Consider the following 27,371-nt stretch of genomic DNA (forward strand, 5'->3'; position numbering starts at 1 on the left):
AAAAAACAACTCTGGTGCCGAAAGGGTTAATTTCTATTCACTCGTTCATTTTGGACTCCACATACTTTTCAGTAGGTGCTGGTTGTGACTGCATTTATGTTCAGTTTTAGACTTTGACAAAAAATCATTAATACAGTACACAAAAAAGACTATGTAGCTTAATATCAAAATTGAATATTAAAAAAAAAACTCTGGTGCCTAAAGGGTTAAAATACAAACAGTGTGGGTTACCGTAGGAAGGTTAGGGGTTGAACTCATCTATGTCTACAGATCTGGCACCATTCACTACAGTTCTGGAATAAAAAGTCTTTTGACTCGATTGGATTTCTTTCCTTTTCAGTCTTTGGGGGGGGGGGGGTTGTTTTGGTTGAAAATGTGCACTCAGGGCAGCGCGCCATGGCATTAAAATGACATAAAAACATGCGCCTGTCCGTGTAATTCCAATCCCTTGAAAATTTTCTCTGATGAATGATAATAGAGATTAAGGAAAGGAGGAGGATGAAGACTGAAATAGTCACCCGATGACAGCCTTACTCCAACCGGGTACATCCTCACGTCCTGCGAGACCGAATAGTCACGAACTTGAACCACAAATAAGGACTCTGCCTACGTATCCTGTCATCTTAAAGCTATCTGCGAAAAAAAACCTCTGCTTTTTAAAGCCAATTGAACTCAACCTTGTAGACTTGTCGAGCTGTTTGTACAAAAACAACAACATCGAGACCCTAAGGAGGAGGTCCCAGACCATCTTGATGCTGTTCATTGGAATGGATTGAAATGTGGCCAAACGTACAAAACTGTATCGCTCATGGAAAAATGCACCAGTTACAGTTACGATACTGGAAGTTCTGGTTTTGACACAAATAAATCTTAATAAATACTGGTGTTTCATGGTTAGGGCTGTGTATTGGCAAGAATCTGGCAATATGATACAAATCACAATACTAGGATCACGATACGATATATCACGATATATCGCGATACTGTTAAAAGGGCCACTTTTGGATGTTTCTTTTTTTTTAATGATTATTTCCTTGAAGAACTGAATTACACCAGAAATCTGCACAAATACTAAACACATTTTTGTTTAATCACAACAGGATCTAATGCTATATCACAAAATTTTCCTGTTAAAAGTTAAATTCTGTTTTACAGACATTACAGTTTAAGATCCTGTTCAACTGTTCATATTCTATTAGTTCAAAGCTAACATCGTAACGTTATTTTTATGCAATTCCAACAAAAGAACAAACATTATTTAACAAAAGAGTGTTAAATAATAAATAAATATAAACAAAACAATAAAAATGAACCTCCACAATATCTGCATTTGAATAAATACCTAAAAATATCGATACAGTACTTTTTAATATTGACACAGTATTGTGAAATGAAATATTGCGATATATTGCAGAACCAACATTTTCTTACACCCTTATTCATGGTGGCGTAGTGGTCTCACAGCAAGAAGGTTCTGAGTTTGAGTCTCATTTGGACTCTCAGAGCCTTTCTGTGTTGACTTCACCTGTTCTACCCCTTTAACCCCTGACGTGTCTGTGGTGAGTGTTCTGAATGTATGAGTTATTTCATTTTTTTCAATGTTTTTTTTTTATTGGAATCAAGGTAAAAAAAAAAAAAAAAAAAAGTGACAGTCATACAAGAAAAAAAAAAACAATGCTTTTAAATTTTCTACACAACATAAATACAATTCCCACCCTACAAATTATGCATCCCAATCTGAGAATAAATAAATAAATAAACAAATACAATCAATAATATTAGAAGGTATGACACTCATCAGGCATAAAGTAGGATTAATTTTAAATGTTGATAAAAATTCAACTGTCTGATGAATAGGAAAAATTTCAAAATGTGCTGATAGAATAGACCTTGTTCTTCGATCTGAGCATGCTCAATTCACCCCCCGCCACCTGTGTAATGGAGGGTAAAACACAGAGCAGTGAGTGAGGCTCGCTATAAAAATAAAACAGTTTAGGCTTTTTCTTACACTGTTTTCCTTGTCGTTTTTTATTTTTACTGTTGGTTGCAATTATGTGATTTTCCTGTATTTTCTTTTTTTTTTAACTGTGTTTTTGCCGAGTTTTGCTCAGAGCTTTTTGGAGTTCGACCAGATGCCAAAAAGCAGCTGGACCGATTTAGAAAAAAAGAGCCCCAAAACAGAAACTACTGGGCCAAAAGTCAAATACTTGTTGTTCAGTGTTTTCCAGTTCACAGTTCATGTACATTCTGAGTGCCTTATTCAGTCCAAACCTGTCAAACTCCAATTCCTGTCTTTGTCTTCTTCTGTAATTCCACCTGTTTTGACTCTAAACACACACTCTAACACACAGTAAAACGAAACCACTGAAGAAAAGGAACACAAACACATACTCAAAACTGCAAATTCACAGCAGCCTGTTTCACTGAAATAATGTCTCAGGGGTTAAAGGGTTAAAAACAGGTGCATATGGGTTTATTCTTGGGTCGCTACCCCTGACAGCAGTGTTGATTAAGATCTGAAGTTGGTCCATGAGCACCTTCAGTGGCAGCCCACTGCTCCTAATGTATGCTAATGCTAATGCTAAAACAAGTTCACCTTAGTTAAAAGCATTTTTCATTCCAAAGCGAAATATTATCTCTGTTAAACTCGTTTCAGAAAGCTTGCACCTAAATCAGTGTATCTTTTGTTTGATTATTGGATTTTCTTCTCAGAAACAAAAGAAAAACTAGAGGTTAAATTGATTTTCGTTTCAAAATAGAACAATTAAAATTGACTTTCAAGGCGTTTTTCTTTTTCAGTGTCAAAACAGATAAACCAAATTTGAAAAAAAAAAAAAAAACAGGTGGATTTTCATTTTCTCTTTCTAATAACAAAAAAGTAAGTTACTACCTGTCAGAAATGGAAAAACAGACCAAAAATGTCTGTTATTTTCATTTTCTGAGACCAAATGTTGTCATTTTCAAAGAAAGAGCGCTAATGCCTAGGTCACAAAGATTCTTACTAACGATGGGTTTGTATGAATCTTCTTGCTTGTGCGAAATCTGGATATTGTAGACATGCTCCCCTCCACGAATGTCTACGAACTCCAGATTTCATACAAACTGGAAGATTCGTAACAACATCTGGTCTCAGAAAATGAAAAAAAAAAACAAAAAAAAAAGGCATTTTTGGTCAGTTTTTCCATTTCTGTCAGGTAGTAATTTTCTTTTTTGTTATTAGAAAGAGAAAACAAAAATCAGCCTGTTATTTTAAAATTTGGTTTATCTGTTTTGACACTGAAAAAGAAAAACGCCTTGAAATTCAATTTTAATTCTTCTAATTTAAAACAAAAATCAATTAACCACTAGTTTTTCTTTTGTTTCTGAAAATAAAATCCAATTACCAAAAGATACACTGACCCACTGAGCATTCTTAAGCCCACGGCAAAACAGATGAGTGACAGTATACAGGAATATGAGAGTATGTGGACACAGAAAATGAGGAAACAGTGCAACTCTGCAGCGGTGTATCGACACTGCAGCATTAAAACAGAAACATTCATATATTCAAAATCAGTACAAATCAAAATAATCTATATTAGTTCACAACACAGGACCTTCTTTTGGTATTAGCTTTGACTTAGTCCGGAAGAAAATAGCTATAAATGTACAAACACCCTTATACTGTCTGTTATATTCCATCACATCTACTGAGAGAACAAAGAGAAAACTGACAGTAAAATATATATCAAGGCTTTCAGTTCAGCATAACAACGTGGAAATTTGCTGGAATGTCAGTTTCATAATAAAATAGAAGCCTGTCTGCATATTTAACCTATGAAAAGCACAATAATCTAATTGCATAAGAAGTATTTTTATGAATGAACAATGCACTAGGGTTTTCAAAGCCAATATACATTTTTACATTCTACGTTATTCAATTGTTTTCGCATCATCTCCCATAAAAATGAAAATACCAGAGATGGGGTTTCATGTTGCATTTGCCAGAGACAAAAACACCTACACTGCTGGGAAATACAGATGCGAGTCTATATTCACCGTTAGTTTTTACTTGTGAGTCAGCTCAAAGACAAATTTTCCATTCCCTTGTGACCTACAAAGTTTTCTTAACCTGAATCGAATTGTGCAAAGTTTCATCTCTGCTCCACTTTCCAGCGATGCAATGACAAAATCCCACGATGCACTGTGCACATTTATTAAGAAATGCGTTCCAAAAATTCATCCGCCTCCCCTCATCGCCGACCAAAACTTGACAACTAGAACAAGTTAAGAAGCCGCTGGGGAATACTTTAAATGCACTCTGACTGGACAGAATGTTGCTTTTCCTGACTGTTTCAACAGACCTATATTCACAGACGCCGGAATATTTTTCAGAACTTATGTCTGTTCTAAACATTTTGTAATGTTGTAATGAGATTAGCAAGAAAGTCCATCAATACACCAATATAACAAAGCTACGAAAACTAACATTTATCTACATGATATGGACAAAAGGATGTGGTGGACCCAATGAATTCTGGTGGGGGTTTTTTTTCATTTTTTTTTTTTTCCCAGTTTATTTTCACCCTGTTTTTGGTTTGGTTTTGTTGTTTGTTAACACTCTAGCAGCAAAACTATTGGTTAAATTCATACCAAATTGGGTTTATAGATTGCCAGTGACCCAGAACAGATCTGATTACATTTTTTGAAAAGTAGGTCAAAGTTCAAATTTTTTATGAAATTTTAAAATCGTTGTTTTCCCCATTTACTTATAATGGGCATAATTTCAAATGTCTCTAGCAACAAAATTGTTGGCTGAATTCATACCAAACTGGGTTTATAGATTGCCAGTGACCCAGAATGGCTGTCATTACATTTTTGGAAAAATAGGTCATAGCTTCCGTTTTTTAGGAATTTTTAAATTTTTTATTTATTTAATTATTTATTTTTTTACCCACTTACTTATAATGGGTGAAATTTCAAATGTCTGTTGCAACTTAAAACTATTGGTTAAATTCATACTAAATTGGGCTTATAGATTATCAGTGACCCAGAATAGATGTCATTACATTTTGGGAGAAATAGGTCAAACTTTAAATTTTTATGAATTTTTAAAATCAATTTTTTCCCCATTTACTTAAAATGGGTGAAATTTCAAATGTCTGTAGCAGCAAAATTATTGGTTGAATTCATACCAAATTGGGTTTATAGATTACCAGTGACCAAGAATAGATGTGTTTACATTTTGGAAAAGTAGGTCAAAGTTCATATTTTTTTATGAATTTTTTTAAAGCTTTTTTTTTCCCCATTTACTTATGAAATTTCATATGTCTATAAAAACAAAAATTTTGTTTCAATTTACTTCAAACTTGGCACATATATAGAGGCAGTTGATGTGACATCAGCACATGCATAGACATGATGACATCAGCTGGATCGATGCCAAAATAAACTACAACACATGCTAGGGGTGGGGTTTGTTGTGCCTGGAACCACATGTATTGAGTTTTTTTCTGTCACATGTTACATGTAAACAACATGCCTTTGTGTATGAAAAGATAGAAAGCCAGTAACCAAGGTGACAGCAATATATAAAAGCAAAATAAAATCTCAGCAAAGAATAAAACACAAAAAACAAACAGTACTTCGACATTAAAGAGTACAGTTATACGGTCCTATGTAGGTCAAATAACATGGTCTAACATCTAAATAACATGGTCTATCTCAGCGTTTAAGGTGCCTCATTACGCACATAATCTCAGGCTCTTATACGTTCAGGGGTAAATTAGGTTTAGCTCATTCCAGTCCAGCGGGAGGCATGGCCACATATGTGAGGACAAATGACAAGACGAATCAATCAGGAAGAGCAGGGAAATTTAGATCTCTAGCATAAGAGAGAAAAGGGGTCCAGATTGTGTAAAATTTGGTCTTGGAGCCCTGAAGTGTATATCGTATCTTCTCTAGATGTATACAACCCAGGATGGATTTGATCTGAAGAACATGGAATGGAGAGAGATTTCTATTTAAAGGAGTGATAGTCCAATTAGGTTCATACTGTCTACTAGAACTTATACAGATTTCCTTTTCTTATTTGTCAGACAGATCTGTCTGACAAATAAGAAAAGGAAATCTGTAAAGGGGTGATATTTTGCTTTTTTAAATGTTATTATGCATTTTCAAACAAATATGCTATGCTCTGCTTGGGTCTGAATTCTTCATTCATTCAACTCCACAGGTCCATCTTCAACCCTATTTCTGAGTAATGACACCAGAAAGGTGGTTTGGAGCGCTGGCCCTTTAAATGCACATGAGCCACTTCAGGCCCCGCCCCCTCCAGGTTGTCAGCTGTGCTGCTCTGTCCAGTTCAACCGACAACTGAACATTTTAGGTAACGGGCTCCAAGTTTGGACATAATTTCAGTGTGGACTACAACTGCTGCTGCTGACAAACAATGATGTAATACTCTGAGAAATGCACGTCTCAAGTCTGGACCTTTCATGTGCAAATGTCGGAATGTAACTAGTTATAAAACGTAACAAATTAAGCAGGAATTGAAATGGGTTGTAGAAATCCACTTGATTTTTGCCAGAATGAATCTAAAGACAGGTTTGCAGCACCTGGAGGGTTCAAATTCAAAGTTTGGGAACAATTAGCATGCAAATACACAAATAAATTAATCAAAGGCTAATAAAAGTGGGTTTAGCAAAATATGACCCCTTTAAGTAAGATAAAATGTCTTTCCAACAGGGTGACAAGGTGGTTCTTTTCTAACAAGGGTCTGGGATACGAAACAATAATGACAAATATCAGAATACAGTTTTATATTGGGATAAATATCATTGCATTGGTTAGAGGCAGAAAATTGTTAAAAAAAAAAAAGAAAAAAAAAAGACTTGTTTTTCAGGTTGTTCGTGTTCACATTTTTTAAAGGAGTTTGTAGATGTAAACATTTTCATCATGTCATGTTACGTTTTTGAGTAAAATGCCATTGTGAAAAGTTTGAAGTTGTCATTATTTATAGCAAATTATGTTATTATTCTACTGATCCAGCTCGTTTGAGATCATATTGTTCTGTACGTGGCCCCTGAACTAAAGTGAGTTCAACGCCCCTGCAGTAGTCGTCGTCAGTTGCAGCCCTCGTTCGCGTGTGAAGAAGCCATGATGACTAATATAGAAACCTGACGATGCAACACATTGGCCGGTGCACACTCACATTTCTACTATGTAACACACTTTTCTGCCTAAAAGGTTTAAAGGGCTCATATTTGACTAAACCCACTTTTATTAGTTTGTGGTTCATTTATTTGTGTATTTGAACCCTAATAGTTCATACAGTTTGAATTTGAACCCTCCAGGTGCTCCAAAACTATCTGTATATTTATTTGGGCAAAAATCCAGTGGCGTTCTACAACCTGTTGTAATTCCTGCTTAATTTCACAACATTTGCACATACAAGGTCCAGACTTCTGATGAACATTTCTCTGAGTACATATTTTGTTCTATTCTATTCTATTCTATTCTATTCTATTCTATTCTATTCTATTCTATTCTATTCTATGCATTTCATTGGTTTTATTTTCATTTTCTTCATCATTAGGTTCATTTTCTTGATATTTTTGTTCAATTTCTTCATTATTTTGTACTTTTTTTTGGTTATGGCGACTTCCAAATGAATTTCTCTCTACATTTAACCATTACCAAGTGATTTATATCCATTTATTCTAATATCACTCACTGCATTTTGCTTTTTTTAGTGTAAATCATCTATTTTTCTATATTTAATTCACTGATCGTATGACATAATTGTTTGTCAGCAGCAGCGGTTGTAGTAAAAACTGAAAGTATGTCCAAACTTGGAGCCCATTACCTAAAATGTTCAGTTGTTGGTTGAACGGGACAGAGAAACACAGCCAACAACCTGGAGGGGGCGGGGCCTGAGGTGGCTCAAGTGCATTTTAAGGGCCAGCGCTCCAAACCACCTTTCTGGTGTCATTACTCAGGAACAGGGTTGAAGATGGACCTGTGGAGTTGAATGAATGAAGAATTCAGACCCAAGCAGAGCATTTAGTTTATGGAGACCACAGGGAAATGTGGGAAAATGAAGAATTCCATTTAAAAAAACAAAATATGACTCCTTTAAAGGGGTCATATTTTGCTAAAACCACTTTTATTAGTCTTTGGTTCATTTATTTGTGTATTTGGACCCTAATAGTTCATACAGTTTGAATTTGAACCCTCCAGGTGCTGCAAAACTATCTGTATATTCATTCCAGCAAAAATCCAGTGGATTTCTACAACCCGCTTCAATTCCAGCTTAATTTGTTACGTTTTATAACTAGTTACGTCACGACATTTGCACATATAAGGCTGAAGTGGCTCATGTGCATTTAAAGGGCCTGCGCTCCAAACCACCTTTCTGGTGTCATTACTCAGAAACAGGGTTGAAGATGGACCTGTGGAGTTGAATGAATGAAGAATTCAGACCCAAGCAGAGCATTTAGTTTATGGAGACCACAGGGAAAGGTTGGAAAATGAAGAATTCCATTTTAAAAAAGCTAAATATCACTCCTTTAAAGTGGCCAAATTTGACCAGTTCCCAACAAGGGCAACAATGAAGAACATTAGACCATGTTATTAAAGAGAACCACAGGTACATATGATCTGCAATAAATAGGTTTGAACAAACAAAAACCATGGTGTGTCTTTAAGAGGTCGTGCTTCTGTACCAAATACCCTGTTCAAGTTCCACTCTATTGTTTCCAGCCATCTGTGTACACCCCGATCCAGGATGTTTACCAAGAGTAAGAAATAACCTTGCACTGCACTGAACACTGCTCCACAGACACAACTACACTCTGCAGGAATATTTAGCCTATACACAACATAGTGCAGAGCAGTCTACAGTGAGCCGTCGCACATAATTATCATTACTTTTTAACAAAGGGAACAGCCAGAAAACGAGGAAGCGCTGCAAATTATTAATACGTACAATCTAAACATAGAAGCATATGTACACCCTCGGCTTCCTCATTAAAAAAAATGTAATTACTGCTTCCCTGTCCATTCCACTTATATGACACATTTAAAAAACAGGCACAGAAGCGTATATACTTTTAATATTTGTGTCATTGCTCACCCGTTTCAAGACGCTCAGAGCCAGACTCTGCCAGTTCCACATGAATATTCATCATTTATTGAACTCCACTGGTCCCTGCGTAATTTTCAGAGCGAGTGTGGGTGCGCGTGTCCTCATTTCAACTCGACGAAACACTATGGGAGGTCTAGTCAGACATGCTGGGATGTTCAGAGAAATGCAGCCGGTCTGGGGCCATAAGTCTCAGAGCACATAGCGCAAGGGAATAAAGCAGAAACGCCAGTGAGAGAAGAGGCATTATCCTGTCCCCTTTCTCTCTCTAACCTATTAAGCTGGCCTGAACTAACCGGGTCTCTTAAAGATTACATTAACAGGCTATTAAGTCTGTGCTGAGACAGTAAAGACGATAGATTCTCTAATCAGCCAATTACGTCTGACTGAAAATATTGAAAATTACTATTTCAGTTATTGTGAAACAGTTAATATTTTGGGGTTTTATACAGTCAAAAGGATCCCTTGGTTACTGTTGCTATGGCTTTTGCATCTGGCTTGGCGTTTTCTACAATATCATCAGATAAATATGAAATAATAGCAAATATCTGGAATATCACAGATAAGTCGACAGAAAGGACAGAAACACATTTTAAAAGGAAAACCAACAAAGAAAACAAAGCAAAGCAAAACAGTGCAATATTAATTATGTGACTTTTTAATGTTAAGTAGCTGTGCACCATTTCTGTCAGAGCAAATGCAAACACTGGAAACAGTGGCAGCAAAATACAGATGTTTTTATTTGTTTGCTCTGCTACTGAACCTTAATTAGTGCGTTTCCCATTTTATTTTATTTTTTTCTTAGAATCTTTATCTTGTCAGTCGGGGTTCACACACATAAACATGCACCACACACTGAAACTTGTCTTCTGCCTATTTTAACCCATCACTAGATTATGCATTACACACTACGTACTAGGAGCAGTGAGCTCGCCATATCAGGCACCCAGGGGGCAACTGGGGGGTTAAGTGCCTTGGTCAAGGGCACATCAGCTAACATACTGGAAAAAATCAAAATCTTACCAAGTGTATTTTTGTCATTTCTAGTCCAAATATTTTATCACACTTAAAATAAGACAATCATCTAACGAGTGACTTTTCAGTGAGATATAAGAACTGATTTTTAGATGCTAGATCTGGAAAATCTTATTTCAAGAAATCTTACTTAATTTTCACTTGTTCCATTAGCAGATGTTTATGCTTAATTCATGATTTTTTGCTTAATTCAAGCAAAAAAATCTGCCAGTGGAACAAGTGAAAATTATCTTGGTAAGATTTCTTGAAATAAGATTTGCCTGATCAAGATAATTTTCACTTGTTCCACTGGCAGATTTTTTGCTTGAATTAAGCAAAAAAATCTTTAATTAAGCAAAAATATCTTGACTCAAGCAAAAAATCTTGATTAAGCAAAAAAAAAAAAATCAAGCCAATGGATCAAGTGAAAATTATCTTGGTAAGATTTCTTGAAATCAGATTTTCCAGATCTATTGTCTAAAAATAAGTTCTTATATCTCACTGAAAAGTTACTCTTTAGGTGATTATGTCTTATTTTAAGTCTGATGAGATATTTTAACTAGAAATGAGAAAAATACACTTGGTGAGATTTTGGTTTTTTTGCAGTGCAACTCTCTACCAGTCCAGGGAATCGAACCAGCAACCCTTCGGTCACAAGCCATCTGGGCCATGGCTGCCCATTTGACCCAATGTGGGATTTTTTTTGTTAAATGTAGCCGTAAAATGCATATACAATCCTTTCTGTCTTCTGTCTTATAATTACTACAGCTATGCAGGCTCTATGAAACCCAAATATTACTGCTCTCATTTTCATAAATTCAATCATTTTTCATTTTCTTTAAAACATGTGAGCCCCAGGCTAATGCAAAACATAGAATAGCAACAGTAAAATCAGAAAAAGACAAAGAAGAACCTCTGACATCTGTACTTTCTGGGGAAAAAACACCTCAATGTCCTTCCAGTGCATATTTCCGGAATACGACAGTCATCATTTAGCTCTGATATTGTCATAGAAAATTAAAATGACCTCATTCCATCTCACATTGATGTATTAAATCAACAAATTCGGCTGTGAGTGATACCTTCCGAAAAGCGAAAAATACAACACCCTGTCCTCTAAAAATCTAAAGACATCTGCTGAAATTTCATCATTTCCTCTTGTTCTGAAAACGTACCAAGTTACAGTTAAATCTGAACAGTGCAGAGGGTCTACTGACAATGCCCCTAATTTGATCACTGCACCTCAGATTCACTGGTAACATCAACCGCAAAAATCCAGACCAATACTCATTTCAACCAGCTCCTGTTCTTCGTATCATCCATAAATATTGAAACTTCTGTTTAACTCGAACACTGCCATTCTCCAAACACAGCCTGGAGCCTTATACAATACTACATCATTAATAAAACATGTAATAAAGAAACATGACAACATTTTCTGCAGCAAGAGTTTACACTTAACATAAACTTATAATATCTACAGGGTTTGTACACATTTGTCAAGGTCAAATTCAAGCACTTCTAAGGGTCATTTTCAAATTTTTCCAGCACAGCACTTTATCACTGGGGCAAAATATATATCTACAGGAATACATATACTCAGGATTAATGTTTTTTTCACTTTTTATCACAGTGATTTACATTCTACTATGCTATAAACATCTAAAATTATGTTTCATAATAGCAATAAGTTTAGGAATGAAAGGAGCACAGAAAGTTTTATCCAAAAAAAGGGAAGCTATTTGGCGTTCTTCAGACACGCTTGCACCAAGACAAAGATTAAGATAAAAATGTACCTGAAGTCGACCTGAGAACACCTGCTAATTTTCTTTTTTGACATTTTTCAAACTGTTTCACCCCTCTGTAAGTATCTTTGGCCTGGAGTTAATATTAAAAATAAAAAAAATCACATCACAGTTAGAATTACAAGCACTTGCAAGCACTTTAACTAAAATTCAAGGACTTTCCAGATCTTGAAAACACAACATTGAAATTCAAGCATTTTCAAAGATTTCAAGCACCTGTCTGAACCCTGTATCTACCATATAGTTACAGAGCGTTAACAAGACTATAACCAAGAATATTCGCAGAATAATATCTCCACTGTGGTTTTAATCTACATTCTATGGACAAAAGTATGTGGACACACTGAATTCAGGTGTTTCTTTTCTAAAAGGGGTCTGGGATATAAAACAATAATGACTAATGTCAGAATATAGTTTTATTTTGGGATAAATATCATTGCATCGGTTAGTTTGATTTAAATTGTTATGTTTGCTTCCAAAATGGCTCAGAGATGGTTTTTTACTTAATCTTTTTCCAACACTGATTTTGCTTTTTTTTTTTTTTATCCATGAATATAATTTTAAATGTTCTACCTTAATTAAACTTCAAGAAAATATAGATTTTCATATCTCAAATGAGCATGAACAGGACATCTTACAGCTGTATACACAATATATCCCAATATTTAGGTCCATATGGTTTATAAACATCAATATTTCCTTAAAGTTTAACAGTAGATTTCTCTTCCTCAGTGAGATGTGAAGAAAGTAAATGGTTAGTTGTGGTAGAAAATTATTATTTACAGCCAGAGCATGAAAAATATTTTAGAAATTTACAGGTAGAACATTTAAAATCATAGTTATTGATTTTTTTAAAAATCAATGTTGAAAGAAATTAAGTGAAAACCATCTCTGATGTATTTTGGAAGCAAAGATAATACCAATGTAAACCAAACTATCCAATGCAATGATATTTATCCTAATATAAAAGCATATTACAACATTTATCATTATTATTTTGTATCCCAGACCCGTTAGAAAAGAAACACCTGAATTCAACGTGTCCACATACTTTTGTCCACATCGTGTATTGCAGTCCTCCACTACTGGGACCAGGCAGAATGTACTTGTACCTACTTGATCTAGGGCTCCAGTGGGTGAGTCATGTGGTTGCTGCGGTGGCCTCGTCCAAGGCTCAGAGCAAAGATAAAGGGAAGCAGGAGGCGCTGGGACTGAGATCAGCGGTGGCCAACGGCTTAGAGTGGAGATGGTGGGGCGGGATGTGGTGGGGTTAAGGCTCCACGGCCGCTCGGTCACATGGCACCATCCCAGGTGCAGAGCGAAGCCTGCAGGCCTCAGACTGAGCAAAGAGAAGACAGAGGATGATGTTAGTTGTTGAAAAAAATACACCTGTTTTTGTTTTATGTGGAAGACGTCAAAGTGGTGATCCTAATAAACAAGAATAAATGCAATGCAGTTTCTAGTAAATGTGACGTTGAAGTTTGTCCCTATCAATATATATAACTGAAGACTATTCTAATACAGGGGTGTCAAACATAAGGTCTGTGGGCCAAAACTGGCCCGCATGATAAATGTGCAAAATGCAAAAATTACACAGAAAATATTAACTAAAACTCAATCTGATAAAGTAAATACTAGCATCATAACCTATAAATAATAGTGCTGCAACAACGAATCAATTAAATAGATCCAAATCAATTCTTAAAACAGTTGGCAATGAATTCGGCAGTCAGTTCGTTGGGTCTTGAGCATTTTAGTATTGAGGCATGTGCATGCTGTGTAATGTCCCGTTTCCACTACGTGGTATCGGCTCGACTCGACTCGACTCGGCCTTTTTTGTGTTTCCATTACGAAATAGGACCTGGAATCTGGTACCCGGTACTACTTTTTTGGTATCATCTCCGCCGAGGTTCCAGGACTGGGGACCAGATACTAAAACATGACGTGTAAACACTGCAGACCACTGATTGGTCAGAGAGTTGTATCTGTGACCCGCCGTTTTACAAAAAACAGATGTGGAAGTGGAGAGTAAATATAGCGGTACATTAATTCACATGATAACAGCCCAAAACTACACCATGGTCGGTCAAGGAGAATCAGTCTTTGGTGGCCAACGTAAAAATTCAGACGAGACAACACGCAACAAGCGAGTTTATCAGTGACTCTCTGAACAGACGACACGGAAGTAACACGCCGCATCGCTACGACGACCAGGTACTGTAAAGTCGGTAGTATCTTGTAATGAAAACAGTCTCCAGGTATACTGAGTCGAGCCGAGCCAAGTCGAGCTGGTTTCACGTCGTGGAAACGCGGCATAACAGAGGAAAACACAGAGATGGCTGAGGCTTCGGATACCGGACAGATTTTTAAAAGCTAGGTTTACATTCTGTTCTCGGTGGCTACAGCAGCCCGTTTGCCCGAAACGTAGTGTGCCATTTACACTTAAATCCCTGTTATACTTTACATCACTGCCCTGAAATGCGTAAATACAAACAGAAGTCTTTATTTACAGTATTGTACGGGAAGCTCTTTTAGAGGACGTTCTTTAGCAAGTGTCTTTTATAGTATATATACTAACCTTAATGTCAACCCGGTTACTAACCCACCTGTTTTATTTTGTTTGGGTCTGTCTGTTTTTTGTCCTCTTGTGCTGTATGCAAAGCTGCTGAATACTTGAATTTCCCTCAGGTTTAATAAAGTATCTATCTATCTATCTATCTATCTATCTATCTATCTATCTATCTATCTATCTATCTATCTATCTATCTATCTATCTATCTATCTATCTACCTACCTACCTATGTAACAAAACTTGAATATGGACAAAAAAAACTGCCAAAATCCCAGAGCACATTACGTTTCGGGCAAATGGGGCTGCCGTAACTACTGTGAACATAATGTAAACATTAGCTTAAAATAGCCTACGAGTTGTGATTACTTTAGCCCGCTAGCTAGACACTACTGTCGTAATTTTAACATTTTCATCCATCTGCGTTTATCAAGCCACCAGACTAACGTTACGTATCACTGACTGGAACTAATACATACACCCCTGGTTTGATAGCCTATAACCGGAGCTGGCTGAAGACTATAGCTTGCTAGTCTCTAGCCATAACCGGTCTAGGTAGCAGGCTAGTGCTCGCTAACTAAACCCGAAGCTGTTGCGGGAATGTAGTAATTAGTGACTTGTCTGCAGCCTATATTACTTTGGGTTAAATACCGAATCTTTGAGAATTGAGTCTTCTGTGTTTATCTGATGAATTGATTAGTTATTAAAATAATCTACAGATTAATCAATTGCTAAAATTATCATTAGTTGCAGCCATAATAACTAACAACAACCCTAAAATTTCTCCTCGGTTTAATGTGAAAAAATTGTCATTATATTATGAAAGTATTTAGATTTATAAACTATCCTGTCACAATAAAATGTGAAAAAATGAACAAATATGAGAAACCTGAAATGTCTTAAGAAAAATAAGTGCAATTTTATCGATAAAGTACTAGTATCGTGAAATGAAATATCACAATATACCGCGGAACCGATACTTTCTTACACCCCTAATCAAAAAGGCTGGTACCGGCTGGTAACTAACAATAAAACACTCTGGCAGGAAAAAAGTTAAGATTTGTGTGTAAAACTGTAAGTAAAGTAAAAGCACATTAACAGAGATGCAACTGAAAAACAGAAATCATGTCTGGACGGCAGGACGTAACCTTTGATGCACAAACTAAACTGATGCTTCTAGAAAATACGCCAAGTATATGAATTAAGGGTTTAAAGATACCGATTCCCCATGCGATACGTGGATGTGCATTGCAAACCTTTTTCTATGGGAATTTCTAGCCTGCAGCCAGATCAGTCTATCTAGAAAACACAGGCTCCTCATGTACTTGATCCCTAAAATTTTGATTCCTTAAAAAGAAGAGGAAACTCTAAATCTGTCCTTCACCAAGTTCAGTTCAGCCAAAGTGTAAGCCTCAGTAGTGGGGCCATCGCTGACTTGTTTTGGAACAGTGTGACAGTCTTTATGCCTCATCTATCAATGCTTGTAAATAAGTACAAGGACTACGTGACAAATGGGGCAGATGTGTGGAAAGGTCATACTACTCATGCAAGCATGTGTTATCAGCTAGAAGGTCAATGAGAGTCCAAAATCAGAAGTCTGGTCTTTCTTAATTATAATCCCAAAAGCTCATTTTGTCAGAAGTTGGAGCGTATGGAGATCATTTGTTTTTTCCAGATGCTTCAGGAAAGCATTGAATTGCCTGCACCAAAAACAACAACTCCTATGCCTTAGTTTCAATACTGTAAAATGAAGAAAACAGCCATTTCATAGTTTAACATTAGAATTATTTATGCATTACTTGCTGCCATACATAAACAACCAAGATGAGCATGACGCCAAATAACATGTTGGATATGTTTAACGCTTTCATTTGTATAAATGCTTTTTTTTGTTATACAGTATATTAAGTATTAAATGTGAAGTATACATGCATTTACATCTGGGGGAAGTACAAAACTGCCTTAGGATGCAAAGTGGATTTCAGTGTAAAATGTCAATAAAATCATATCATACAGGCTCTTATAAATGTAGTATTTCAGTAATGAATGCATGAGTTGTGTCTTTCTTTACAACTCCTAAAAACCACGCATTTTAATTAATAAAAAGGGAAAGGAATCCTAAACCTCTTGTCTACTGTGAAGAAAAAGAAGAAGAAGTAGAAGAAGAAGATGAAGAACAACAACAGCATGAAGGAAAACAACAACATGGAGAAGAACAACAACAACAGCACGAAGAGCAACATGAAGGAGAAGAATAACAACAGCATGAAGAACAAGAAGAACAACATGAAGAAGGAGAAGAAGAACAAAAACAGCATGAAGAACAACATGAAGGAGAAGAAAAACAACCACATGAAGAAGAACCTGAAAGAACAATAACAACATGAAGAACAACAACAACAAAGACAGGAAGAACAAGAAGAACCACATGAAGAACAACATGAAAGAACAACAAGAACAACATGAAGAAGAACAACAACAACATGAAGAACAAGAACAACAAAAACAGGAAGAACAAGAACAAGAAGAACAACAATATGAAGAACAACATGAAAGAAGAACAAGAACATGAAGAACAACAAGAAGAAAAACAACAACATGAAGAACATGAAAGAAGAACAACAACAGCATAAAGAAGAACAACAGCATGCAGAACAGCAAAAAGGAAAGCAAGAATGACATGAAGAACAACAACAACATGAAGAACAGCAGCAACAACAATGAGAATAAGATGAAGAACACGAACAAGAACACCTTTACCATCCTTGGATACCAGTACTAAATGTGTTCTGAGGTAAGTGTACGTAACCACCTGACCTAATATGTCTGCAGTCTGTTTTCAAAATCCTGAAAACCCTCAGAGTTTTGTGTTGTTGTGTTCTGTGACACACTGGGGACGTGTCAAGTGTCAAACACCAGGATGACCTGAAAAATGGAGGATCTTTCTCATGTTTGCATCTCCAGAACCAGAGACGACATGAAAACCGACATCTTCTGCACTAAAGGGACGGTTTTCTGTGTTTGTACCGGTGTTCAAACCCCGGTTTCCTCGTCACGTCCACCTTCTTGAAACGCTGCCACACATCAGGTGATACTTTGACAGCACTCACTCAAGCCGTGAGGTTAATTACAGCCGAGTAGGTGAATAATTACAGTTGAGTGCATCCCATAATTATCACGGTTTCCTTTTCGCAGCGCAGTGAAAAGGATCTGCCTTGTTGCGCCTCTGTTAACATTTGTCTGTGTAAATATTGCACTTGCCACTAAGTGTTAAATTACATATTAAATTAATTGAACAACACACATTGACCCTTTTATTTAAGGATAGTCTCGGATATTAACTAAGTGTATTGGAACGGCACTTAATTATCTTGTAATTATACGATATAACCACTCCACAATTATAGAGCAAATTACAGGTGACAACAAACAGGAATTTTCTATTTGATATTTAACCCATAACGACCCAGAGCGCCTTTTAGGGCAGTTCCCAAATGAATTCTTCTCTCTATTTAATCTTTCTTAAGTGATTTATCAACATATATTATAACATTATTCTCTGTATTTTGCTTTTTTTTAATGTAAATCATGTATTTTCCTAAATTTAATTCACTGATCGTGTAGGTATTGATTAAAGCTCAGAGTAAATTCAAAGGTTATTATATAAAAACAGAGAAAACTGAAGAAAAAGTGACTTTTTCACTCAAATATATCATTAACTGAACGTAAACTGTGTTTCCATCCACTGTCAGTTATCAAACTTATTTTGTTCATGTTCCTTGTTGTTTTGTTTATCAATTATTCATTTTTGTTCATTTTATTCATTACTTTGGCTGTTATTGCTCATTTAGTTGCTTATTTTATCCTTTTTACTTGATTTTAGTACATTTTTTTGCCTATTTTTTCCACATTATTTATGATTTTGTAGGTTTTTTTTAATAAGTTTTAGTTCATTTTATTTGATAATATATATAAAAACAAGTGTGTCCGTTCACTGTCATTTATCAAACTTATTTGTTCATATTACTTGTTATTTTGTTGATTTATTATTCATTTTTGTTCATTTTATTCATTACTTTCGCTGTTTTTGCTCATTTTGTTGCTTATTTGATCCTTTTTACTTGATTTTAGAACTATTTTTAGCTATTTTTTCCACATTTTAAATTATTTTGCAGCTTTTTTAATCATTTTTATTCATTGTATTTAGTGGGCTAATATATATAAAAATAAGTGTCTCCATCAACTGTCATTTATCAAAATTATTTTGTTCACGTTCCTTGTTATTTTGTTGTATCATTAATTTTTGTTCATTTTATTCATTACTTTGGCTGTTTTTGTTCATTTTGTTGCTTATTTTATCCTTGATTTTCGTAAATTTCTGTCCACATTATTATTTTGCAGGTTTTTTTTAATTCACTTTTGTGTATTTTATTTAGTAATCCATAAAAACACTGTCATTGATCAAATTCCATGGGTTTAACTGGTGAATCAATGTTGTAGAAGATGACGGTGTTTCTACAGTAACTACGGAGCCTCTGAACATCCAAATGGGTCGTATCTGATCACCATGAAAAGACGACAAACCGCATTTTACACCAATTATTTACATGCATTTATAGGATTAGTGAATCGACAGGTATTACATGTATTACAGATCAGTAGATGTGTTTAGTTGTGGTTAGACGTTTGGGTCTTTAAGGGTTCAAATGGGGCAACATGTAAAAAAACAAATGTCCGAAAACATGTGGTTTCTCTGTGGTTCTACTCAGGTCTTTAAAACACTAGCAATAGCGGCACATTTCGAGTCAGATTCCAACCATAACCTTTAATTTGAAGCTCTCTAATCGAACTCATGTCAAAAATACGGTAAAATGACAAATTACTCACCCTCAGCCTTTAGACGGCGGGATTATACGAGACAACCATCACATGTAAACACATTAACCTTCTTAAAACTCATTTCTCACAGTGCATCGGTGTCTTGTGTTCGTCAGTAAAACCTTGCCCTTTGTGTTGACGCTCACAGTTGTTGTTAGGAGCATTGTCACCGATCCTGCTTTTCTTTTACACACACTTGGCCAAAAAATAGCTGTCGCAGTCACAGGCTAACCGGAGGTAAAAAAACCACACCTCGTTGACCTGTATTCCAATGAATGCCAAAGGAGAAAAGCAAGGTGGGAGAGAGGAAGAAAGGCGAGCTGAATGGACGTTTCTTTAGAAGTTATCAAAGGAAACGTAAACCACCTCAGACTATTGACTCAAGCAAAATATAGGGCAGCAGCTCAATTAGAGAGCAAACAGACCTCGCAATTATGTAAAAGATAACAGAAGACTGCGGATCCAGGCATCAAATGAAAGTGCAGGGCTCACATAATTGAGAAGTTATGACTTGAAGTTAAATTTGTCATTTCCAGGTGAGGAGCGTGCACTTAAAAGACTGATGTTACTGCACTGCATCACTGTAAATAGGACTGGGAAACTCAGGTGTACCTCACAATTAAGGGTGTAAGAAAATATCACTTCTGCAATATATCGCGATATTTCATTTCACAATACTGTATCGATATTTTTAGGTATTTATTCAAATGCAGATATTGCGGAGGTCAATTTTTGATTTTCTTTTATGTTTAGATTTTATTTACTATTATTTATTATTTAACACTCTTTTATTAAATAATGTTAGTTCCTTTGTTGGGATCGCACAAAAATAATGTTATGTTAGTTCTGAACTAATAGAATATGAACATTTGAACAGGATCTTAAACTGTAATGTCTGTAAAACAGAATTTTAGTTTTAACACAGGAACATTTTGTGATATAACATTAGATCCTGTTCTGATCAAATAAAAATGTGTTTAGTGTTTGTACATATTTCTGGTGTAATTCAATTCTTCAAGGAAATAATTTTTAAAAAAAGAAACAAAAAATTGCTTTTTTAACAGTATCATCATATATCGTGATACATGGTATCGCCAGATTCTTGCCAATACACACCCCTTCTTACAATACGATACAATATACGGCTCACGATAATATCCCAATATGGCGATACTGCGATTATTGATATAGTGCTCTTAACCCTTAGGGGTCTGAGCCTATTTTGGCCGTTTTTGAGTACTTTTGAGTTTGTCTTTATATACTATATAAAGAAATACTTACTATACCCATGTTTGGTATCTTTTTTTTCCAGCACAACTTCATCTATCTCATCTGCCTATTATTTTTTCATTTCAACCTACTATATCAACATAGAAGGCCAAAAAACACACAAAAAATTTAAAATCCGATTTGAAAAATGTATGTAATTTATTGCATAAATAAACCAAAGAAGCTTAACAAACCTTTTCAAAGACTTTAAAAGTGAATATTGGTTCCAAATATTAGGTATATAAAATCAAAATTGTAATAAATGATAACAATACTCAAATATTTGACATAAAAGCAGATCTTTACATAGGCGTTTTCTCCTGACCTGAAGTGGATCAGATTAGTAAAATAATACCGTAATAGCCTATAAATAATGACAACTCCAACTTTTTCTCTGTTTTAGTGCATAAAAGATAACTTATTTACAAACAAACAAAAAGATGTGAATAACCTGAAAAAATGAAATTTCATATACATGTGCATTACAGATCGGATTTACAAAGGCACAAAAAAAGAGGAAAATTTGCAGTTATCATTATTTATATGTTATTGTGCTATTATTTTACTTGAGATCAAAATTGGGCCATCCTTGGGTATTTCTCTTAAACCATGACCAGTCTTTTTCATCATATGCTCTACTTTTCAGAGGACTCACACAGACCATATCATTGAAAAAACGTCAAGTGTTTACCTGTGTACGTGCGTCATTTTACAGTGCTGCACTAACCTATTAATATCAATAGTGCAGGTCACTGGGCCAAGGAGTATATTTCAGTCCATTTACAGCAATAATTTAGCGTCTGCCTGCTCCAAAGTCTTCACTTTTCCACATTGACTTGCCAAGCTTGTGAAATATATCGTTTTGCTGCTGAAGAAATTATGCTGAAGACTGTCCGACTTCTTATCGATGTAACACAATCTATGAAATTAAGAGAAACACTGCAGCTGAATGTCCAGGAAAAGGTTTCTGTAATCCAGATACTGTCGATAATGATGTAAAAATGCAGTTTCTAGTCAGATAACAAGAGAAAAAGCTACTGTACATAGCCTTTTAAAGCCAGAGAAACCAGAGAAAACGTGGTTGTAATTTGTCTACATTTGAGAAAATTGTGAGATGATTAAAATATAGTTATATCATCTTTTAGACGGATCACAGAGCCCTTTACCTTTCTCTGTTTCCTTCAAAATCAATTTAGCAACATGGATCCAAACTGGAAATTTAATTATGCAACAAATCCATGTATGGATCTTGAAAGTAATAATGTTTTGATTGTGCAAACAGATAAATGCATCATCTGTTCTAGTCCGTCCTCTACAGTAAGCCATATTTCCCACAAGTAGTTTGCACAGAAAACATGCATCACCAGTGCTGCTTCCTGTGTACAATTCCTAATGTTCAAATACAGTTAAATATGAATGGCTGTCACTAGGACGCAGCTGCGGCTCAGTTTACATTACTCGTACATGGGGAGGCTCAAGCATTAAAATCAAACAGGCCTTACATGCTTGGCTCTGCAAACACAGGTTTTCTGATGAATAGTGTGTTCTGCGCTCATTCTTAAGGCTCCTGCGCACAGTGGGGTACATTTACAGAGGTCCAGGGATCTTATAAACACGGATACGACATGTATGCAGACTGTGCAACGATAACATCTACTGAAACTCAGGCTACGACACAAGTCAAAGTGCAAGAATGAAATGTCATATAAGCACAGGTTGCATACGCTATAGGGACAAAAGTATGTGGACACGTTGAATTCAGGTATTTCTTTTCAAACAGGGGTCTGGGATACAAAACAATAATGACAAATGTCAGAATATAGTTTTATATTAGGATAAATATCACTGCATTGGTTACTTTGGTTTGAATTGTTGTCTTTGCTTCCAAAATGAGTCAAAGATGGTTTTTACTTAATTACTCTCAACGTTTTTTTTTTTTTTTTTTTAAATCCATGACTATGATTTTAAATGTTCCTCCTCTAAATTTCTAAAAAAAAAACATTTTTCATGCTTTGACTGTAAATCATTTTCTACCACAACTAACCATCTACTTTCTTCTCAAGGAAATATGATGTTTCTAAACTATATGGACTTTAATATTGGGACACATCATGTCTCCAGCTCTAAGACAACTTTACTGTCATTACACATGTACAAGTACAAGGTAACGAAATGCAGTTCAGCATCTAACCAGAAATACAATCAGTAGAAAGTATATACATAAATATACAGGATAGATTTTTGGGGGTGCTATAAATATACTATACCATTAGCCTCATAGCATCAGTGCCTAAATTATACACTATATGGACAAAAGTATGTGGACACGTTGAATTTAGGTGTTTCTTTTCTAACAGGAGTCTGTGATACAAAACAATAATGACTAATGTCAGAATATAGTTTTATATTTAGGTTTATATCTAGTTTCATTGCATTGCCTCAAAATGCCTCAGAGACGGTTCTTACTTAATTTCTCTGAATATTGATTTTGTTTTCTGCTTTTTTTATCTATGACCATGACTTTAAATGTCTATCTCTAAATTTCTAAAATATTTTTCATTCTCTGACGTGAAAAGACATATATGTTGATGCTAATAATGGCTGATATGAGCAAATATCTGCTGATACTGATGTCAGGCCAATGTATCGATGCATCCCTGGTTTACTGCAATGCATCATATTCAGCATGGTTGAAGTTTCTCTGTCCTGTATTGAAGAAGTCAACTGTTTTCAGCTTTGCAACGATGGATTTTCCAGCAGAGACTGTGTTTTTTGAAACCTGTGCTTATGATTTGAAATGTTCTACCTCTAAATTCTACCTGTAAATAATAATTTTCTATCACAACTAACCATCTACTTTCTTCACATCTCACTGAGGAAGAAAAATCTCCCATTAAATTGATGTGTCCCAATATTTTTGTCCATATAGTTTATAAACAACCAACCAATATTTCCTTACAAACAATACTAACCACCGCAATGCAATGGTATTTATCATAATACAAAACTATATTAAGACATTTGTCATTATTGTTTTGTATCCCAGACCCCTGTTAGAAAAGAAACACCTGAATTCAACATGTCCACATACTTTTGTCCATATAGTGCATCTCTGTTGCTATAGTAACATATAGTAAACAATGATGCCAAGCTAATGATCACACTGTTACAAAAGTGGCATTTATCAGGGTTTGTCCTGGGTTTATGAGGGGCTTATATGCTGTTGGTATCGAAGAATTTAGCGGTTCTCCTAAGTAAATTTGACCGAGTATAATGTGACATCATTCTGGACGATCATTATCATCGTGTGTGTACAAAAATGTGGAACAGTGGCTGCAAATAACAAATAAACAACACTTAAGAAGCTAAAAAAGTAACCATATTCAGAGGTCACCTGGGGACACACTACAACTATTAGGTAGATTTACGTAGTTTTGATAATCTCATTAATTTGGCTTTGGTGGTACCCACAATGCATTGGGCTGTGCACCTAAGCCTTACAGTGGCAGAGAAAGCCCTGTTGTGTACAGAAAAATCCAACAGGGAGGACAACGTAAACCTGGTTGTGACTCGTGAAAACAGGCCAACCTGAGATGGTAGTTTTGTCAAGAAAGTGTAGGGTTTGTATTTTGGCTTGAACTGACGTGTTTAAGGGTGTTTTCTGAAAGAGAGGGGGGTTAGAATTTAAGGGAAAATTTAAAATCTAAAGGTCAGAAGTGTGCATACAGCAATGAAAAGCTTCTGTATCACTGTTAGTAGGGGTGTAAGAAAATATCGCTTCTGCAATATACCACGATATTTCATTTCACACAATACTGTATCGATATTAAAAATTACTGTATCAATATTTTTATATTTAGGTATTTATTCAAATGCAAATATTGTGGAGGTTCATTTTTGGGTTTTTTGTTTTTCTTTTTTGTTTATATTTTATTTATCATTATTTAACACTATTTTATTAAATAATGTTAGTTCTTTTGTTGGGATTGCACAAAAATAATGTTCTGATGTTAGTTCTGAACTAATAGAATATGAACATTTGAACAGGATCTTCAACTGCAATGTCTGTAAAACAAATTTCAGTTTGAACACAGGAACATTTTGTGATATAGCATTAGATCTGTTCTGATCAAATAAACATGTGTTTAGTATTTGTGCAGATTTCTGGTGTAATTCAATTCTTCAAGGAAATAATCATTTTAAAAGAAGAAACAAACAAAAAATTGCCTTTTTAACAGTATCATGATATATTGTGATATATCGTATCGTGATCCTAGTATTGGGATTTGTATCGTACAGCCAGATTCTTGCCGATACACAGCCCTAACTGTTAGGAGACTTAAACTGTGGAATAGATTGAGTGCAGAACTAAAACAAATTGCCAGTAAAATTGTTCTTAAAAATAGGCATAAAGAAATTATTTTCCAAAGGTACATTGATAAATAAACTCCATAAGGTGTTTGGTTGTTATTTGGATATCAATTTTGCAATGTGTTGGTGAATGTGTTGTAATATGGATGAGTGACTAAATGTACATGTTTCAAAATTGCTGATAAATTTGGGATAGTGTTGTTTTCAGTAAGTATGGAAAGGTTTGAAGAGGCAGGATTAGATCAGTTTAGACTTCTTCCTACTTCGTTTCGCTCATGTAAATTTTGAGGCTTAAGACGTTGCAGTTTTAAGTTACTGTTTTGTTTTGTTCTCATTTTCTTGATTATTATTTGTTCGCATTTCTGTTTTTAAACTGTCATTTACATGATCGAAATAAAGACATCAATCAATCAATCAGTCATCTTTCATCTAATATAGTCCAAAATGGCACCGTTTATTCCCAACTTTAAAGCTACTTTTTGCATATGTGGGTGTGTTTCCATCATGTTTTGATTCATATATTCATTTTGCACAAACAAAACCCAACTGTGGAAGATGGATTTTTTTTTTTTTTTTTTGGGGGGGGGGGGTTCTTTGTCTGTTCATGTTGACTAAACAGAGACCAGAACATCCACCGAGTTCATACAGAAAGCCAACAATACACAGTGTTTCCCATAAAGTTTCCTCTTTTTATTCCTATTTTAACACATCAGTAACCACCTTTGTCCCAGTTACACTTTATCTCTCCAGAATAAATCCCACTGTCACAATATTTTCATAAGCTACAAATATTAAAAATATTTTATTTCAATTTTATCTGCAACTGTGTGTTTAATGGAAACATCAACGCAATGCCATCATGTATGAAGAGCAAACAAGCCCTAGATAAATGTGTTGACAAATTGTGACACATTCCGAGGACAAAGTAAAACTAATACTTTTTTTTTTTTTATAAAATACCTCTTATGTCTATGGGCTCCTTCATCAACAGCTCATGTAGGACTGGATGAAATACTGCATCTAACTGCCAGTTTTTAAACTATGATGAGGATGATGGAACAACTCTTAATATTCACTTAACAGCCTTGGAGGTAACATCAGATGAAGAATATTCCCATCAGTGCCTGCTAAAATCAGATGTGAACTTGTGAAATGAAAACACCTGCAGCGTGTTTAAACCCCGGTGCACTAGCAGCATCCACACTACATACAGTAGATACATTTGCACCACATTAGACTGGATGTTTAACGATACCACATCCTTGTCTGTTCGTGCGGTTGTCACCTCTAAGTGTCCACAGTCTAGACATCCCCAGTGCGATACGGCACACGGCTCTGCAGCAACCGTGCAATAAATCAACTACTTCCCTTTCAACTCCTGATTGAGGGCAACCTTAGGCTTTCTCTTGTTAAAATCTACATGTGCATCTAACTGCTTTACATTTCACCTTGAAAAGTTTAGCCCTGAGCCAGTAGAAGGTGTAAAGTACCGCAGTAAACAGGACAGGATGGTTATAGTAGTATTAAAAGCCCAATGCATGTGGGACATTAGAGCTGCAGTGAGTCATCAATAAACTGATCAGCTGTCAACTACGAAATTAATCACCGACTAGCCGATATTTTTCTATCACTAGTCGCTTTTCCGTTGGACATCTGTGCAAAACTTTACCGATATTTACTAAATGTCAAAAAAAAACAGAAGTGTGTGACGACGGTTTTTCCATTAAATCACAAATGCGATGATTTATTTATTTATTGCGAGATGACACGAGAAGTCATTCCATAAACATGGCGACGAACGTAAATATCATGTTGATTTACAGACATATTCACTATTATTATTATATGTTACCCCTCATATAATATATTAACCCACGCCAAACCAAAAATTTTCTGCACCATTACACCCCTAATAAATAAGTGTACAAAATAAGTGTACTGAACCAAACAAGATATTTAAGGATGTGATGCCGTCTATGGAAAACCTGACTGATATTTTTCAGCATTTTCTGACATTTTATGAACCAAAAAACCAACTGATAAGTCACGAAAATTAGTCAATATTAAATAAATAATATTGTCAATATTGTCAAATTGTCAATAAATTAGACAATATTAGTCAGTAATGAAACTAATTTAGTTTTAGATGTGTGTGTGTGTGTGTGTGTGTGTGTGTGTGTGTGTGTATTTCCAATTTACCTGTTGTATTATATTCATTTTAATTAGGTTTTTATGACATAACAAATAATGAAGTTGTAGCGAGTTCAACAGCGTAGTTTCACTGACAGACACACCTGTGAACACCAAACACATGCTGATGGTAAATGCAGAGAAGACTACA

At 35.3% G+C, this 27,371-nt stretch overlaps 1 protein-coding gene across 1 annotated transcript in view; it reads right to left on the reverse strand.

Moving 5' to 3' along the window:
• Positions 1-27,371, reverse strand: part of LOC115414757 (nuclear receptor coactivator 1-like) — a 120,359-nt gene that overhangs the window by 70,901 nt on the left and 22,087 nt on the right. Inside the window, 1 exon segment of the mRNA XM_030128048.1 lies at positions 13,060-13,282. The gene's annotated coding sequence lies outside the window, so the exon portion shown is untranslated.

This window comes from Sphaeramia orbicularis, chromosome 24, assembly GCF_902148855.1.
Source record: "Sphaeramia orbicularis chromosome 24, fSphaOr1.1, whole genome shotgun sequence".
NCBI classification, from domain to species: Eukaryota; Metazoa; Chordata; class Actinopteri; order Kurtiformes; family Apogonidae; genus Sphaeramia; species Sphaeramia orbicularis.